This window comes from Sinocyclocheilus rhinocerous, unplaced genomic scaffold (assembly GCF_001515625.1).
Source record: "Sinocyclocheilus rhinocerous isolate Xijiao unplaced genomic scaffold, SAMN03320098_v1.1 scaffold2419, whole genome shotgun sequence".
NCBI lineage: Eukaryota > Metazoa > Chordata > Actinopteri > Cypriniformes > Cyprinidae > Sinocyclocheilus > Sinocyclocheilus rhinocerous.
Genome location: NW_015629035.1, coordinates 79,242 through 88,500, shown reverse-complemented (window position 1 = coordinate 88,500; position 9,259 = coordinate 79,242). Strand labels below are relative to the sequence as shown.

The 9,259-nt window shown below is 37.2% G+C and overlaps 1 pseudogene; it reads right to left on the bottom strand.

The window, feature by feature from the left end:
* LOC107738560 (protein NLRC3-like) overlaps positions 1-1,080 on the bottom strand; it is a 14,856-nt pseudogene extending 13,776 nt beyond the window's left edge.
* Positions 1,081-9,259: the final 8,179 nt, after the last annotated feature.

The following is a 9,259-nucleotide window of genomic DNA, read 5'->3' as shown; positions in this document are numbered from 1 at the left end:
AGATGCGGTTTAACCAATCACAACCCCCTGGGCTAGCTAACCAATCAGAGCCCATCGCCTATTTCTGAGGACGGGGCTTAGTAAAAAATGTACTAGCCAATGGCGATTCAATTGCCAAGGTGTCCGTAGAGGGTTGAAATGCATTATTCTAAATGTTTCCAGTACATCAAACTCTAAAAATTAATTTGAAGTGAAACCAAGTTTAGACCAAGGTTATTATTTTTTTCTTCTTTATTTCCTTTTTAAATTAATACATTTTTCAAATGTAATTCATATTTAGAAAGTTTCAAAAATGATTTAAAATTCACAGTTTCACTGTATGGACACATTTCTATTTTGTTTTCATATATTTTAGATTCAGGTGTAGCTGGCTCTTATTCGACTCTATACTGACACCTGAATACATGAAATTTGTTTACTAGCAAATGTGGCTTCACACGGCTGTTTTTTGTGCTTTAAAACACATACAAGAAAAACACATACCTGATGAAGACTCTTGGATTTTTGAGTGTTGGCATGTGTTCATTTATTTATTTAATTTGCTATTTATTTTTAATTTTAAGGTAAACTTCTCCTTCAAAGGGTAAGTTTGTCGATTTTCAAACAGCTTTGTACTGTTACAATATTGTGTACTCTAATGTGTACTCTTTATCCGATGTTTACCGCACCTGGATATCCCTGTTTATTTGTCAACAAAAGTCCACTGGACTTTGTAGAGCTCCAGAACTCTTGCTAAATCAACTAACAGAACTTATGCATTTTTCGACAGATGGTGCATTATGTTTGCATTATGTTTTAGTTCATTATGTGTGTTGAAGTTTTTTAAAAAGGAAAAACCACAGCCCTCTTTTTTCTCTAGTCAAGTAGCACTGACTTGAAACTCTTTCGTGTCTCTACTGCATAGACAGACAATTTTCATTAAAAAGAAGTTACACCTTTAAGTCACATTTATACTCACTCAGGGTCAGAGGTCACTGGAATGGGCATTGACTCATCACTCTTCATAGACACACAGCTGGGTTCTGGAGATGCTGCTTCATGTGTCTGAACATCACCCCACTCTCTCTCATAGACACTCATATTAGATACAGTGCACTAGAAAACGCTAAAAATGTACAACAATTTTCATGATCAGATATACAGAATGTAACTTGAGAATACAAAAGTTTTGGGTATGATTTACATATTTCAGTATGGGAGTGAAATGTTCACCAGTTACATGTTTGTTTAGCTAGAAAGGCAGTAAAATACATGCCTTACATTACAAAATAAATACTTTTTGAATGCTGTTAAATATGAAATGATGTAAGACAATGATCTTAGAAATGTGTTGGTTCAAACCTACCTCTGCCTCAACAATGAAGAACATCAAACACAAACTTCATTCAGTTCATAAATCCATTCTATCTCTAGATAGCAGCATTAAACTGATCTGTTCTCAAACTGAACATTATTCACAAACAGCTTTTCTCTCCTAATGTCGTTCACGTTCTTCCTTTCACAAAAATGTAGTCTGTTTAAAGCTTCACTTAAAACAAACTGGTTCAACCGGTTTATATTTTTACCTGTAAGAGGAAAACAATGTTGGTCATGCATAAGTTTTCTTCATTTCTGAATATGTCGAAATCTAATCTAAATACAAACAAAAAAAGTGTGTTTACAGTAATGTTTTCACTTTACCTGTACTAAAATGACAACAGCATGACTTAAAATACATGAATACTGTATCTACGTTACCGTTTACAGAAAATGTCACTACCGAATGAAATGACAGGTGAGATAGAAATCATAAGCTAATGCTAATGTTCCTCATAAATTGTGGTTTGTTCCTCTAAGTTTGAAAAAATCTGTTATTTAGCATCAAATTGATATTTGTCAAAGTATTTTAAGAAATTTGCTAAATAAATGAGTGTATCTCCCCTCACTTTCTCTGCCGGTGGTAGTGATGTTTCGTTCGCGAACGAGCCGGCTCTAAGAGCCGATTCTTTGTAGCGAACGAGAAGAGCCGACTCCCATCGGGGAAAGACGAATCTTCAACCGGAGCCTTCTATTTTAGGCCAGTTTAGCAATTGTGAATGGTTTGTGTGTTGGTAAGCCAAAAAAAAAAGCTCTGAAGATAGCGAGTGTAGTGGTACAGGCCAGGTACACAGAGCGACAGAGAGAGACAGGGGAGCCGGATGTCATCTGTATAATATACAAAAACAAGTTGGTTTAGTTAGAATTAGTTATGACAACAGAAAGGAAGATATGGTAATTTCTCGTCTGAGAATTGGTCATTCTGCCCTCAACAAATCACTTCAAATGATAGGGAAACATGGTTCTGGTCAGATGCTTCACTCTCCTCCGCCTCACGTATGTCCTTCAGCAGACTCAGGAAAGAAGGTGGGCATCTTTTCTCTCTCGTAGTCTTAACTGAAGCAACATCAGGTCAGAATTCACTGCACCTCGAATTAGCTGTTCAACTCGTACTTTATCCACCATTCGAGGAGACAGGTCACCTCGTTCTACTACTTTGTTAAGAGCCTTATCAATCCTCCTCAGGAATTTAGACAGAGCCTCACCTGCGTTTTGGCGCATAAGATGAAACTTGAAGTATAAGTCCTCACCAGACTCTGTTGATCCAAATGTACTCTCCAATGCTTCCAAATACTGCAAGGCACTCGCCTCGGGGTTGGAGAAACTGACAGCTCTTATGATTTCTAATGCAGGTCCTTTATGGCTCTCCACAATTCTGCGTCGTTTTTCTTTTTCAGAACAGTCGCACTCGGTTAGCCTGGCTTGATCGATCCAATTTTCCATACTCTCCTCTCCTATGGGGGTGGGAACTACAGCTGAAAACGTGCACAGGCATCGGTAGGCATTGCTATCACTCTGCGGCTTTACAGTCTTTTCCAGGACCTCACCCATGGCACGTATAATTGACTCAGGGGAACTATCGATAGCAATGCGTGGAGTACACAAAGCTTGTACATCGCTGAGAGACTTTCCTTCTTCCATCAGGAACTTTGCAAGCTTTTCAGTGAATCCTCCAGTAGCTGTGTCAAATGCAGGTTCTCTTGTTTGGTTCACTATGACTGACCAGGGCTCTTTCTTTTCTCCCCTTGCCACTTCGGGAGGTATGCGCTTAGATCAATGGCTTGTCCGCTAGGGCTGCACGATAAATATTGCACGATATTTAATGCGCATCTCGTCAGTAAAGCCAGTTCTGTAATCAGCGGTAAATCTCTACACGTGCGTGTTTTCAAGTCTACCTCGTTGCACCAGCTAGTTAACTCTTCTTGGAGACAGGGGTCTTTTCTTAGAGTCATTATGTCACTTTAGGCACTTCTCAGTCACTTATAATGAAAGGACAGAATATACTTGAGCTTAACTTTTTTTCATTCTTCTTTCAGGAAATCATCAGTGACTTATTAGAGGGAGATCCCGGACGAGCCCCCACTTTATGTAGTGCCTCCTACGTGTTATTATAATTTTAGGATAGCGCACCAGGTTCAATAAACTAAATGCCTACAGCAATGTTGTAGTTAGGCCCCTCTGATGTCACAAAATGAAGTATTTCTCTCTAGAAAGTTACTTAGAATTTAGAACTATACTATATAATATATTTAAATTGTCAAAACCAACTTTTTTTTAAATAATAAAACTCTTAAATAAGTGACAAAATATAAAGAATTTAATTAGAATAGATTTAGAAGTCAAACAGAAGTCGATTTCAGAATATGGGGTATTCACACATTTACATGTGTTGATTATGACTCAGTTTAGGCCAAAAAAGGCAATATCTCAGATGACAGAGTTACTGAATTGATCTCCGTATCAAAAACACTCAGAATGAATTGAACAAATTAACTCACATGGAACGAAATGTACTAACTTACTCACTTTGAGAATCAGAATATCACTTTGAATATTCACAGTATTTTAAGCTCCTTGAATAACACCATATGAACCAATGTTAAACACTTGTGGGCCCACTCACACACAAACCGGTCATTAAAACCCACCCGTTGCAGGCCTGGATCGTAGCTTGTGTTCATGGTGGCCAGAGAAACTGAAAATTGGCCCCTTCACTCTCCTGAGCACAAATAAATCAACATCAATACCTCAATTTCGTGTGCGATGAAAACCGCGATCGGGGATCCTGTGTTATGCCAGGTTCAGACTACACGATATTTTTGTCGGTCACGATAGTCACTGTGTCAGATTACACTAGTTTGACTCCTAATATCTTGTCGTGTCGTGGACAAGAAACATGTCAGACTACACGTTGCTTCCCGACCATTCATCGCGTGCCGTCTTTAACGACGCGTGTGATGTCATCAAGAAAGCGGAACTAGCGACTGACTTCCGAAAACAAGAGTGTAAACATTCCTGAAGCGCTTCCGCTATAGTTCGCCAGCATTTTTCTTACTTTGTTCTGTCGTGGTAGTCCCTCGATGACACATCATACAGGCAGGAGTACTGTTGCCACAGCTCCACGAACCTTTCCTCCATCTCATAATTCTACGTCACCAATGTGACAGAAAAAAAATTAAACATGCTAGTCTTTCTGTCGTGAAGCATCGCAGACACGGAATCGGTTGTTGTCCACTATGACACATTACATGTGCTGAAACGATGGAATCTTGCGTCCCGACACCCATTGTCGTTTACGAATCCCCACGACACCCTACGTCAAGCAAATCGTGGCAAAATCGGGCTAAAATCGTGTAGTCTGAACCGGGCATTAGGCCTCCCACAGCTCCTCGGTCTCTCTCTCCGTCGTCAGCCGACGAAACGGACCTCCCACGTAGCCAGAGGAACCCCAAATAACGCAGGTACTTGGGGCGCTATCTGGTCCTTAAGGTCTCCATCGTCGTGCAATCTTTCAATCTCTCACTGTTTAAACACTCCTTTAACTCACAGTTCAGTTCAGATGAGTAGATATATGAATTGATAGTAGAACAGTCTGTAATCACACTTGACTGGCAAATTAAGGACACCAGGATGTCGTATAAAACACTCGCGTCTAGCGACGAATTCAAAATAATTGAATCGATCTGTAATATAGATCGTGTTTCACACACGATCTATATTACAGTTTGATATTTTAACTAGTAAATGATTAATAACTTCATTACTGCCGGCAGCACGTCTCACACATACACGTCTTTTTTCATCTGCCCTCTGATGAAAAATCATCATCTATTATCATCATCTACCATCATTTCATCTGCCTGGATCCCTCCGCTGACTTGTCAATCAACCTTCTAAAACAACCAATCACATTACACACCACCTAACTGAGGGCGGGACTTAACACTCAAAAAAACAATAGAAATAAAGGATAATAAAGAAATAACTTGCTCGTTAATACCACATTTTTCACATGTGTATAGCAATCAAGCCTGACATAAGATCGCGCTCTTAAAGAGGCATATGCACATTTAGGTTACATCAATATAATGACGTATAATTCACTCACATTTTAGTTCTGTATTAGAGCAAAACAAAAATAATTACTAAATTAATAGAAATAAACCCAATACCTGTAGAATTTTGTTCTACTGGGTTACATCACTATCAACTATTGAGTGTTTGTACTAACCTCTGACTGTGATCCAATGTAGATTTTGGTCAAATGATGATTCAGAAATACATTGTTAGTAACATTTAATGGGGAAGATACACAATTACAACTTCTGTGGGGCGTGAAGGAAAAAGTAATGTAACTAGTTGTCATGAACCACGCTAGACTTGCACTCTGTTTTGATGCTGTTTAATGAACACTTCCGTATACGTACATACGCATATATAATAACCAATAAGAAAGCTTGTTACAAACCCATATACTATTTATCACACTAGTAGTGTAACTAATTACTGTTGTCAGAAAGTAATAAGTAAAGTAATAATATTACTTTTTAAAGGAGTAATAAGAAACGAGTAATAAATTACATTTTTGGAGTAACAAGACCAACACTGCTCATCATGCAGTAACAATGTAACTACAGAAAAGACAACTTGGAAAAGTGTGATAATAGAATAGAATAGAATAGAATAATCCTCTAACTATGCACCAGAACATTCTTAAAAATGTTATTAACATATATTTTTAATCCTATTTCATAATGTTTACATCATGGTCATCATAAGAACTCTTGTGTTGTTTACGACATCTTCATAATAATTTTACTGGTTGTAACTCCAGATATCAAAAATCATGATTTGATATTTTTTTTAAATACAAATATTTCAAATCATACTATACTAGCCAAATATTAAAGGATATTCGCTATAAATACATTTGCTTAAGTAAACAGAATTTACAGCCTAACTTTTTTTTGGAATTATAGTGTACCTATTCAGTACATTCAAGGGAATAATATGCTAAGTTTGGGGAATAAAGGTAAAATTACAAATTATTTCTACTGTAAGTATTTTGAAACTAAGGCTAAAGCAGCCAAATGCTAGACTTGCACTCTGTTTTGATGCTGTTTAATGAACACTTCCGTATACGTACATACGCATATGTAATAACCAATAAGAAAGCTTGTTACAAACCCATATACTATTTATCACATCTTCCCCCTTTTTGGCGAAGTATGTTACTTTTTAACAAACAAAATTAGATCAAAAGTTCAATTACACTGCTGATAACATCACAAACATAAAACATTATACAAAATGAATCTTTCCACAAATAAAGTCTCTGTAATACAAGAAAAGGGAAAAATAAAAGTGTTTTGACTCTGTATTATGACTGGTAGTGCAATGGCTTTCTTATCACTCGCCCACACCGTGTGGTCTTAGGTGACACTACATGTTGTGGAGTATGAGGCACAGCTGCCGTAGGTTCTAAGAAAGGAACAGACGTTCCTTGATTCGCCTCAGGTAATTGCTCACTTGGAACCCCAGGTAGGTGACTTTCCTCAACATCTGTTGTGAGGCCAGGTAGATCTTGTTCATGTTGAATAGCAGTATCCCCTGGAATGGCTTGGAGATGTTTACGATTCCTGCGAAATTCTCCGTGGTCAGTTGACACATAGTATGACCTTGGCTGTAACAATGTAACTACAGAAAAGACAACTTGGAAAAGTGTGATAATAGAATAGAATAGAATAGAATAATCCTCTAACTATGCACCAGAACATTCTTAAAAATGTTATTAACATATATTTTTAATCCTATTTCATAATGTTTACATCATGGTCATCATAAGAACTCTTGTGTTGTTTACGACATCTTCATAATAATTTTACTGGTTGTAACTCCAGATATCAAAAATCATGATTTGATATTTTTTAAAAATACAAATATTTCAAATCATACTATACTAGCCAAATATTAAAGGATATTCGCTATAAATACATTTGCTTAAGTAAACAGAATTTACAGCCTAACTTTTTTTTGGAATTATAGTGTACCTATTCAGTACATTCAAGGGAATAATATGCTAAGTTTGGGGAATAAAGGTAAAATTACAAATTATTTCTACTGTAAGTATTTTGAAACTAAGGCTAAAGCAGCCAAATCTATTAACTACAAACATCATAAAGCCGTCTTTTTAGGCAAGAACCAGACATGGGTGTCATGTAGGCTAATAAAATATGTTTAATGGGACTGAATTTGTATTTAACGTGATTACAGTTTAATAAAAACATTAGAAATTGATAATTATAAAACGTTTCCTTTCCAAGGTTATTCAAACGGTAATAAGTGACATATCATTAACTTTGATCTATCGCGAGTTTAAGCACTCTCAAAAAAAAATTAAACTATCCTTTTAATCACTGAAGCTGTCTACATTGTGAAATGAATCTCTTACTTACGTTGTACTTACATCTGCGGTTTGTTGTTTATGATGATAGAATAAGCGGAATTCAGTCAGCGAACGCGCGCGCACTCAAAACTGATGAGTTTCAGCGATTACTCATCTGAACGCCTCTGATTGGCCATTGCATTCCTAAGCTCAATAGAATCGCATGTGATTGGTTATAATGCGCAACACTGTAAAATCACCCAAAATGAAATACGGTGCAACATGAGCAGTTCTTAATTTGATGCCGCAGTCGACACTTTCTAATCATTTTCATTTTGTTAGCAACAGATATAATAGATTTAATTTGTAATAGATTTAATTTGTTTGCGCAGGGGGCATTTTCGACCAATTTAGTGGCATTTTTGCCCCAACTCGCTGTGGCCACACGCTCCGCCTATGAATATTATTTTATCACTCTTCGCGCCTCCCCTGACATGCACTCAAGCCCCAGACCACTCCGCTTGCCTTGCATTCAAGTGATTTGTCCAGATGAGAGGCAGGCGCAGGCGCAATCATCAATCAAATTTAAAGGGAAGCAGGCCGCATCATTATCTTTACTGGGTGTGTTTAGGGAATATTGGCATTTATGTACATGTGATTTGATTAGCTAGTCATGGTGGACTGTCATGATTTCAATAGTATGTTCCTGCACAACCGGAGGCTGCAGTTTCACACCCTTCTCCATGATTTTGGCTAATGCAGGACACTAATGAATGATGCACATCAGAGGGGATTTAGAAGTATATGCAAAGCCGACTGATAAAGAGAATGGGAATGTGTTGTCACAGCGGCAATGCATTCTGGGTATTTAGGTCGCGGGAGCCACAGCGGAGACTGGATATTATTTAATGTTTATATTATTCTACTTAAGATCGCGTTGAAGTGGTTAAGGCTCACTTTACATCATTTGCAGTGTTATTTTTTTCAGTGTTAGAAAGCTGAAAAAGCAGAGGTAATTCCTGCAGACATGGCTATGCCATAGCCCTTATCAATGTCTACATTAAATACCTCTGCTTTTGATTAATGCTATGTTGATACAGTACGCGTTAATCATTCCAATGCGATCTTAAGTTGAATCATATAAACATAAAATAATATAAAATGTCTACATTCACTACGGAACTCGGATGAAAGTTAAACTGAAACAAGATGTGTCTTAATAATTTATATCTGTAGATTTATTATATACAGTGGTTTGCATTAAACTGTAAGCCCTCACACCACAAATAGAAAAAAATCAAATATGGAAATGTTACCTAGCGGCAGCTCGTTGATACCCAGCCACTTGTTTGCACGGATTAAGTTTCATTCATTCATTTATTTTATCTCTTGCATCGTTGTTCGGCATCTCTAATAATAAGAATCTTCAACTTGGTTCATTCAAGTCAAGGTATTTATTTGCATAGCATCCACAATACACATAGTTTCCAAGATGCTAGTAAGTTCTGTTACCTCTAT